The 8,462-nt window shown below is 35.5% G+C and overlaps 1 pseudogene; it reads left to right on the forward strand.

Moving 5' to 3' along the window:
- Positions 1-4,779, forward strand: part of LOC122065617 — a 9,326-nt pseudogene extending 4,547 nt beyond the window's left edge.
- The last annotated feature ends 3,683 nt before the right edge of the window (positions 4,780-8,462 follow it).

Genomic DNA, 8,462 nt, shown 5'->3' on the forward strand with positions numbered 1-8,462 from the left:
AAAAAAAAAAAATTTTTTGGAAATAAATTTTTTATTTATTATAATATGATAAAATGGATAAATATAAGTTAGAATTCAAAAATTAATGAATAATCTCATTGTTTAAAATATTAAGTATTAAAGGAAAAAAGTCCATCAAGATAAGATTTTAGACCTGATTTCCGTTTTATGATATACCATGTTTAGACTTCCAACCTTTTACTTTCAATGGTAATCTAAGGGGGTGTTTGGTTCGGTAAATCAAATGGTGGATATATCGGATATGAATGTCAATCTTTTGATAGACATTCTTCTGAATTACGTTTCTTTCTAAAAAATCGTTTCATTGCCTTGAGGTAGGGGTGTCAATCGGTCGGTCCGGATCGGTTTCAGTCCGGGTAGAGTCAGTTTTGGTGTGGGAAAGCTGAAACCGAAACCGAACCAATAAGGAAATTCTGGTTTCGGTTTGGTTTTGGTTTTGGTGCGGTTTGGTTTTGGTTTGTCTTCGGTTTCTTAAATCGATTTGTAACCGGGTTGGTTTTGGTTTTTGATCTAGTTTGGATTCGAATTTCCATACAAATGTATACAAAACTATGCAAATTTTGATTTTTTTAATGAATTTTGGAGTGTTTCGGTTTCTTACCAGTTTGGTTTCAGTTTCGGTCAAGGTTTTGAGCCAATTTTGGGTTCATCCGGTTTTCAGTGCGGTTCGGTTTGGTTTTGGGGTTGCAATACTCCAAACCAAACTAAACCAATGAGGCTTTGGTTTGGTTCGGTCCGTGTTGTTATCGGTTTGGTCCAGCCGGTTTTACCAGTTCGATTTAGGAATTGACACCCCTACCTTGAGGCTAGTACCTGTTTTTCGCGGGTTGAGATATTGGCTTCCGTAGAAAACTTCTTTCTGCTTTTTTCTTTTATATTAGGTGGTAAAAAGGTTGCTCAAATCTGAGTTTTAAGTGTTGAGGTAAACTTAGATTTGGAACACATCCTTTGTAATATGGTCATTCATGGGAAGTAGGGTGCTCACTTATGAGGGTCAATCTAGTGGAACCAAACAGCTCCAAAAATTAAGAATTATCATTCTAAAGAATGTCATCCCAAAGATTTACCGAACCAAACACCCCCTAAAGCTTCCCAAAGTTGAATTCTCAACCAATCAAGGCTCAAATTTGGTAAATAGATAGGTCGTGATTTGGAAAACTCACATCATAAAAAATTTAGTTTCAATGGAACTACTATGTGGCAAAATATTTGAGCAAGCTTATCTAGGTGTACCACCTTGGAAGTGTTGCCACATTATTTAGTAGTTGATATTTTTAACAGAAAAATATTCTTCCTCTTTCGTTCCTTTGCATCTTTCGTTGCCACTTCCCTTTTTTTTCCTACTTACCCTTCATATATCTTATTATTTCCTAATTGAATCGATGAAACACATGGGCTATGCTTTATGTTGAGCATGCAATGAGTTGCATTTATCCCAAGTGAAGTGCCTACGTTGCACTACACTTCATTTAGGTAGTAAACTGTATATTCATGTGCTTTTGGCAATAGGGAATAAGCCACTTCTAGCTGCAGACTTTCCCAAGAAATTTTTGGATGTACTCTGATACAAGTAATGTTTCTAATTCAATCAACATCTAAAATAGAAAATAGTAACAATTCGATAGTTGAGAATAAATAAAATAGAATAAAATATTTTCTTACAATTTTATCCATGATTTTTTTTTTGCTAAAGGTCAGCAAAAGAATATAATAATCAAAGAATGAGAATTGAAAGTAGAGAAACTCTTTGAGATTTTACACCACCTTCGACATGGCCATCAGCAGCGAAAATCTCAAAGCAAGGAAATTACAATGAAATTACAAGAAACGATATCTGGGTCTATTCAGACAATCCTAATTAAGTTCAAATAAAACAGAGTTTGGAACACCATCCGAATATGAAGAAGAACGAATGACTGTAGCGAGTTTTGCTAGAGTATCTGCTATATTGTTTACCTCTCTGTAACAATGTGTTATCATCCATGTGGTGTTCTCCAAGTACTTCTTATAAAATAGCCACTTTTGCTGGAAACACCAAGGTATATCATGATTTTTAATGCAGGTAACCACTGATTGAGAGTCACACTTAATCCATAATTTTTTCTATCCCTTTTTTCTGCAGCATACTTGAGGTTATGAAAGAAAGCAACAAACTCTACCATGAAGTTGATCTGAATACCTTCATACATTGCAAAACATCCGCGGCAATAGTCTTTTATCCATGATGATGTATCTATCAATCATCTAAATCTAAGCAACTTATGTTAAGAAATCCTTTATAAAAAAGCCTATATCATTCTCTAACTAAAATGATAGCAACCTTGTGCATAAGGCTCCTGTTCACCATACATTATTCATTACACATGTTTTTTACATTGTACCTAATATCCGTTATATGAATCTTGTTGTTTTAGCAATATTACATATCTGTAGCATGAGAACTATCATGAATGTATGGAGTATGTCAAGCCCCAATTACGCAACATTTTATTGAATCTAGTTTGGGTTCAACCACAATTAGATACTTCAATCAATAACAGAGGTTTATGGACACAAACCTTAAGCTAGTAGATGGATATTTTTGGCCCAAGTTTCATTTCTCTGGTGCAATAGAATGGTTATGTTTCCGTATGGATATGTTGGCATCTATCACATATTCCATCTTTTTGGTTTTTTTGATTTCGGTGCCAAAGGGGGTACTTAGTCCTGGTAAAATGTTAAACTTGAGATCTTATAAAACCATCCTTGAGGCAACCATGATTGGTTCCTCTCATGAAAGCTTATTTTGTAATTAATTTTTGCCCCCTCTCTTGAAGGTGTTATGGGTTTAGCAGTCACATATGGGCTTAGTTTCAGTATGCATGGTGTCATATGGGATATTTGTTGTCTTCAGAACAAAATCATATCTATTGAGAGAATATTACAATATGTATGCATCCCTAGTGAACCCCCTTTGTTGGTAGAAGAAAATAAGCCAAGTCATGAATGGCCATCACAAGGGAAAATTGATATTGTTGGTTTGCAGGTAATCTCCCTGACCTATGTTCCATAAGTCTTTATCTCCTTGGTTATTTCAATGTCTTATGGAATTTTTTTGACATTCTTCCTACTCTTATGGAATCCTATTAAGTTTAATGAGTTTATTATTTAATATGTATGTAGGTTCGGTATGCTCCACATCTTCCTCTTGTCTTGCGAGGTCTTACTTGCACTTTCCCTGAAGGGATTAAGATTGGTATCGTTGGCCGAACAGGAAGTGGTAAATCAACACTTGTACAAGCTCTCTTTCACATGCTTGAACCTGCAGCCGGTAAGATTTTAATAGATGGTATCAACATTTTCAAGATTGGCCTTCATGACTTGCGGTCAAAATTAAGCATCATCCCGCAAGACCCAACAATGTTTGAGGGGACTCTAAGAAGCAATCTTGATCCGCTTGAAGATTACACTGATGAACAGATTTGGGAGGTGGGTTTTTTTATTTTTTATTTTTTATTTTTTATGATTAATAATCTTTAACAATGATAAGGATAGGATAGAGAAATTTACAACCTACTAATGATTTGGACACAAAATAAAAACATTGCGATTGACTAGTTGGGATATGCATCTCTATGAACTCCTTTCTCATGGTTGTATTCTTTTTATTTTTCCCAAAATTTTAAATTATTTCCTTTAGAAGAATTGGATAATATTTGGCCTAAGTTTGGCTTAAGATATTCTATAAGTTGGGACTTGAGAAATGCATTATTTTTATTGCCCTGCTTTTCATTTCCACTTGGCACTCTCTTGCTTGTTCATTGCATCTTTTGCTCAGCTCATTTTTAATGATCAATTCAATGTCATCTTGAATAATCAAGCAAGGTGGTAAGTTGACATTGACCTTTTGTTGTCTTAGGCTTTGGATAAATGCCAACTTGGTGATGAAGTTAGAAAGAAGGAAGGGAAGCTTGATTCTCTAGGTTTGTTTCTTCTTATTTTTTCTCCATACCGAAGTTACCCAATATCAATTTATCCATGCACAAGTGCCCAATCCTTTCAAAATTAAGTTATTATTGTATGATGCATCTAACTTCTAGTGCACTACCCAACCCCTTTTCCAAAAGAAAGAAAAAAAGAAAAAAATACAGCTAAACCATTTTTATATCGTGGTTGTCATAGTAACTGAGAATGGAGAGAATTGGAGCGTGGGTCAAAGACAACTAGTCTGTTTAGGACGTGTATTACTCAAGAGGAGCAAAGTCTTAATACTCGATGAAGCTACTGCCTCAATGGATACTGCAACTGACTATCTAATCCAGCAAACACTTAGGCAACACTTCTCAGGGTCTACTGTGATCACAATCGCGCATAGGATAACATCAATTCTTGATGTTGATATGGTCCTCCTCCTTGATAATGGTTAGTAGCTAGAAATTAATACACTACAAATTAAAATGGGGTTCGGTTGAGTTTGTAAAACATCTTCTCTTATATGATGTTTGCTTAATCAGATTGACATGTTTTCTTGTGTTAAGCAGGTCTTATATTAGAGTATGATTCCCCAACCAAATTGCTAGAAATCCAGTCCTCATCATTTGCAAAGCTTGTTAAGGAGTATACTCAAAGATGTAGCTCCTAGTATTTGAAAGTTTAAATGAGTAAGTTTTGAGTGGTCAGATGTAAATAGGTTGCATTAGAATGAAGTGCATTTCTTTTTTGAGGATGACAAAAATTTGTTTGTCGAAGATGGTGGAATAGATATCGATGGTGCTTGTAATCATTTGGGTTGGCATTGGCATTCAATTGAATTATTGAAGGCAAAGGAGAAGATGAGAGTGGAAATTTTTTTTCTTTGTTTATATATATATAAACCTCAGGAAAGGTTATAGAAGTCTGATATCTTTAGAATGCCAAAAATATCTACCACGGAGAACATTAAATAGAAATGAAAGTTTGTGGTTAAGTAAAACTCAAGGGCCCTTGCTCTGAAGCTCAGAGGTCAAGTTTTAGTTAAAGTGGAGTTGGTAGTGTAAAATAAAGTTTTAGAAATGCTAGAAGAAATGGAAATGCATATTCAAGTGAATAAGCCAATACAGGTGGGTGTCTATATTTGAATCTGGATCTTAATATGAGGACAACCATAAAACATTCTATAAATATCCATATGGTCGAAATTGCCTTGTCACCCTTCCATGTGGCAAAACTTGGTGTTGGTCTAGAGATACATTTTAAGACCTGTCAGTAAAAAAACTTTTTCTATGAAACTTGTAAAACAGAAAATTTGTCTACTACTCATTACACATCTTAATTAATATATTGACAAAATATATTTGGATAACATTTGTGTTATCTTTTCTATGCTAAATTGCTCTTACCAATTCTAGTCATGATTAAATTTCTCCTTTAAATTTTTCCTTCAATGGTAATGCATTCTTATTTGAAAGTCTAAAAATTGGTTCCTAATGTGGCAATTTGAATTTATCGTTCCCATAGCCAACCATATGGGAGGTAATTCTGATCTCAAAAGCAAATGGATGAAGTTATTCATAAAAAAAAATCTTCTTGATTAATTAACACTTCAGGGCATCAACTTTTTGGTTAATGTGTTTTTTTTTAAGAAAATTTCTCACAGCCCAATTTTTGTGAGTTAGGACTGTTGAGGAATTAAGTGATTTATAACCTTGTGAAAGGGAAATGTCTCACCAGTAATGCAACATGTTGGTCACAACTTCAAAACTGGGAAACAATCTCCCTGCGAAGCAGGAGATAAGGCTGCATACACTTTTCCCTCTTAGACACCGTAGTACTGGAAGCCTCGTGCACTGAGTTGCTCTTTTTGATAGGGGAAGTTTTGGATCCCTTTTATTAAATAACATTACTTGAATTGATGTTTCTTGCTTTCATTTGCAATTACCTTTTGAGCTAGCGGGAAATACTTGTTGAGATCACAACATTTTTGATTGTTTATTACATCATACAATATTGTTTTGTAGATGTAACTATAAAGTAACTTTATTTACCCAAAAAAAAAAAAAATGTAAGGTGAATTTTTTTCTCCTTTTAAATGAAAAAAGTGAATTTAGTTGTTATCTATATCTTCGTAATCAACTTTTTTGTACTTGTAAATACCCTTTCTTGGGTTCATAGGGGCTTTGGTAGTTCGATTTAGATCTTCTCCAGCCGAGGTTGGCTAGAAAGGGACTAGCAAGACACAAAACAGGAGAGAGAAAGTGAAACCCCCTATTTCCCTGTCCTATTTTGTGTCTTGCTGATCCCTCTCCTGCCACCGCCTCACCCGGAGAGGGACTGAATCCTTGGTGGTTGGAGTAAAGTGAATTTTGTTAGGGGTACAATTGAGATGCCTTGAGGAAGGGCACAACCCATTACCCAACCTTACTTGTATAGTGAGGCCCACCAAGAAGAATATTTATTGAAACGGTCATACAAAAGAAGTTCAACATTTTCATACTCAATTCTCATCAGTAGCAGGGTTTGGTGGCCCAAAATTGACTTGGCTTCACCAAAAGGCCTCCTCTCATCAAGCCCGGCTCGCGAGGCGTCCCTCTCGCAGTAAGGTTTCAAACCTCGTCTCGCTCTTGTGACATGCTATGTTTCCCCTCTCCATTCCCAAGTCAAGGGTGAGTCCCATGCTTTTGTGGATCGCGGTCTCACGCACTAATCTCTACATGTGCCCGTAGCCCTTGATTAACACTTTTCTCCATCGCCAAAATATAACATGTGGCAAATCAGATAAAATAAGGCTTTAAATGTGCATTAGAAAGTAAGACTTTTGTGGAAATAGAAAAAAACATATAAATAGATACAAATAAAAAAGAAAATTCCAAAAAAAATAGGTGTATGATACAAAAAGGTCTCACACACGTGCAAGAGCCGCACTTCCTCATATTAAATTACCTCCATTATTCTCCTCAAGATTTTGAGTACTAAAACTGCCCCTCGAACATTCTTTCTTCTCTCCCCCTTTCCCCCTACCTCTGCTATTAGCCAACCAAAGCAATATTCCAAAGAGAAAAATGCACGGATAAAAGATAATAATAATATCAGCTACTGGGCACAAAGTTGTAGGCTCTAGTGATTTTGATATTATTAAGGCTGTCAATCGATTCACAGAGGGGGATTGAATTACGACCAAAGGGAATCTTATATCCTCACAAGTCGTATGCTGTAACTTTCAGTACTTAATTATTATTAAGGCTGTCAATCGATTCGATTTTGGTTACTCAGTATAGTTTCGACTTAGTTCAAGATAAAATATAAAATCAAAACCGAATTGAACTGAGAAGAGAAACACACTTTAGAAATCAAAACCAAACTGACTTGATTCGGTTCAATTTGATTTGATTTTAAATGGTTTGTTTTGATTCTAAGTTGACACACTTAGTTATTATATGATTGAGTTGAAGACATTAAAATTTTCTGATGGAGGGTTTAACAGTACCTTTTGTTTGATTGTAGGGGTTGTTGTAATCGTAAAGTTTGACAACACCAGAGGTTGGATTTTCTCCACAATTTCTAGTCATGTATACCATTAATGATAAGCTTTTGTTTGACTACCACTATTGAGCTGTACACAAAGACCTCTCATCAAATAAGAATAGAAAATAGGATTTATGAGAGGTAATTTTGGCATTTAAAAATGGACTGAATTTTCTTTCAGCCACAATGAATGAGAATCCATTCACTGGAGGGGGGGGGGTTTAGATGTGCATGAAGATATTGGGATGGTATTTTGGGTCGCATAGTAAAACCCTATAGGGGTTTGTGAACCATAGGATGGAGTGGTGAACGTATCAGCCCAGTGGAGGAAAACTCTCTTTAAAAATTTGAATGTTGAAGGGCAGTTGGAAGTTTTCTTTGATGTCACTCACAAAAGAGAAGTTTTTCACTTTTTCATAGGGAAAATTAGGAAATTTTACGATTTAGCAGTTTACGGAATTTATGAAAACTTTCCCCTTTTTATTTTTTGGTACTACAAAAATTTTCCTTCCATATAAATTCAAGCACCCCCTCTCCATGCAATAAACCCAATGCATTCCTACAAAGGCAGAGACCAACTCATTCAATTCTTTATTTCAGTTCCACCATGACACATTCCATTCTGTTGCTTGGACTTCTGATAGTACCATACTTTAGTGCAAGTAAAATGACGCGTTTCCATTATCCATTCATTTCAACTTGGTTATTTCTGGTTCCTATTTTATCTTTCTTATTTGGTTGGTATTTTCTCTCTTTGACATTGTAGGGTTCTCCAGCTGAAAATGCCTTCTTACAATACTGGGAAGAGCCTATTGGTCTTTCATCCCCTCCACATTGGTTAGCTGAAAAGGCTTCTTCACTAAGCTCCCATCAAGAAGCGGTGTTTGTGAAACTCTTGGAGAAAAATGAATTGGCATCCCACCTGCGTTCGTTCTGTAAGCAAGCTAATGTAGCTTGTTCTA

The sequence above is a fragment of the Macadamia integrifolia genome, unplaced genomic scaffold (genome assembly GCF_013358625.1).
Source record: "Macadamia integrifolia cultivar HAES 741 unplaced genomic scaffold, SCU_Mint_v3 scaffold2069, whole genome shotgun sequence".
In the NCBI taxonomy this organism is placed as follows: domain Eukaryota; kingdom Viridiplantae; phylum Streptophyta; class Magnoliopsida; order Proteales; family Proteaceae; genus Macadamia; species Macadamia integrifolia.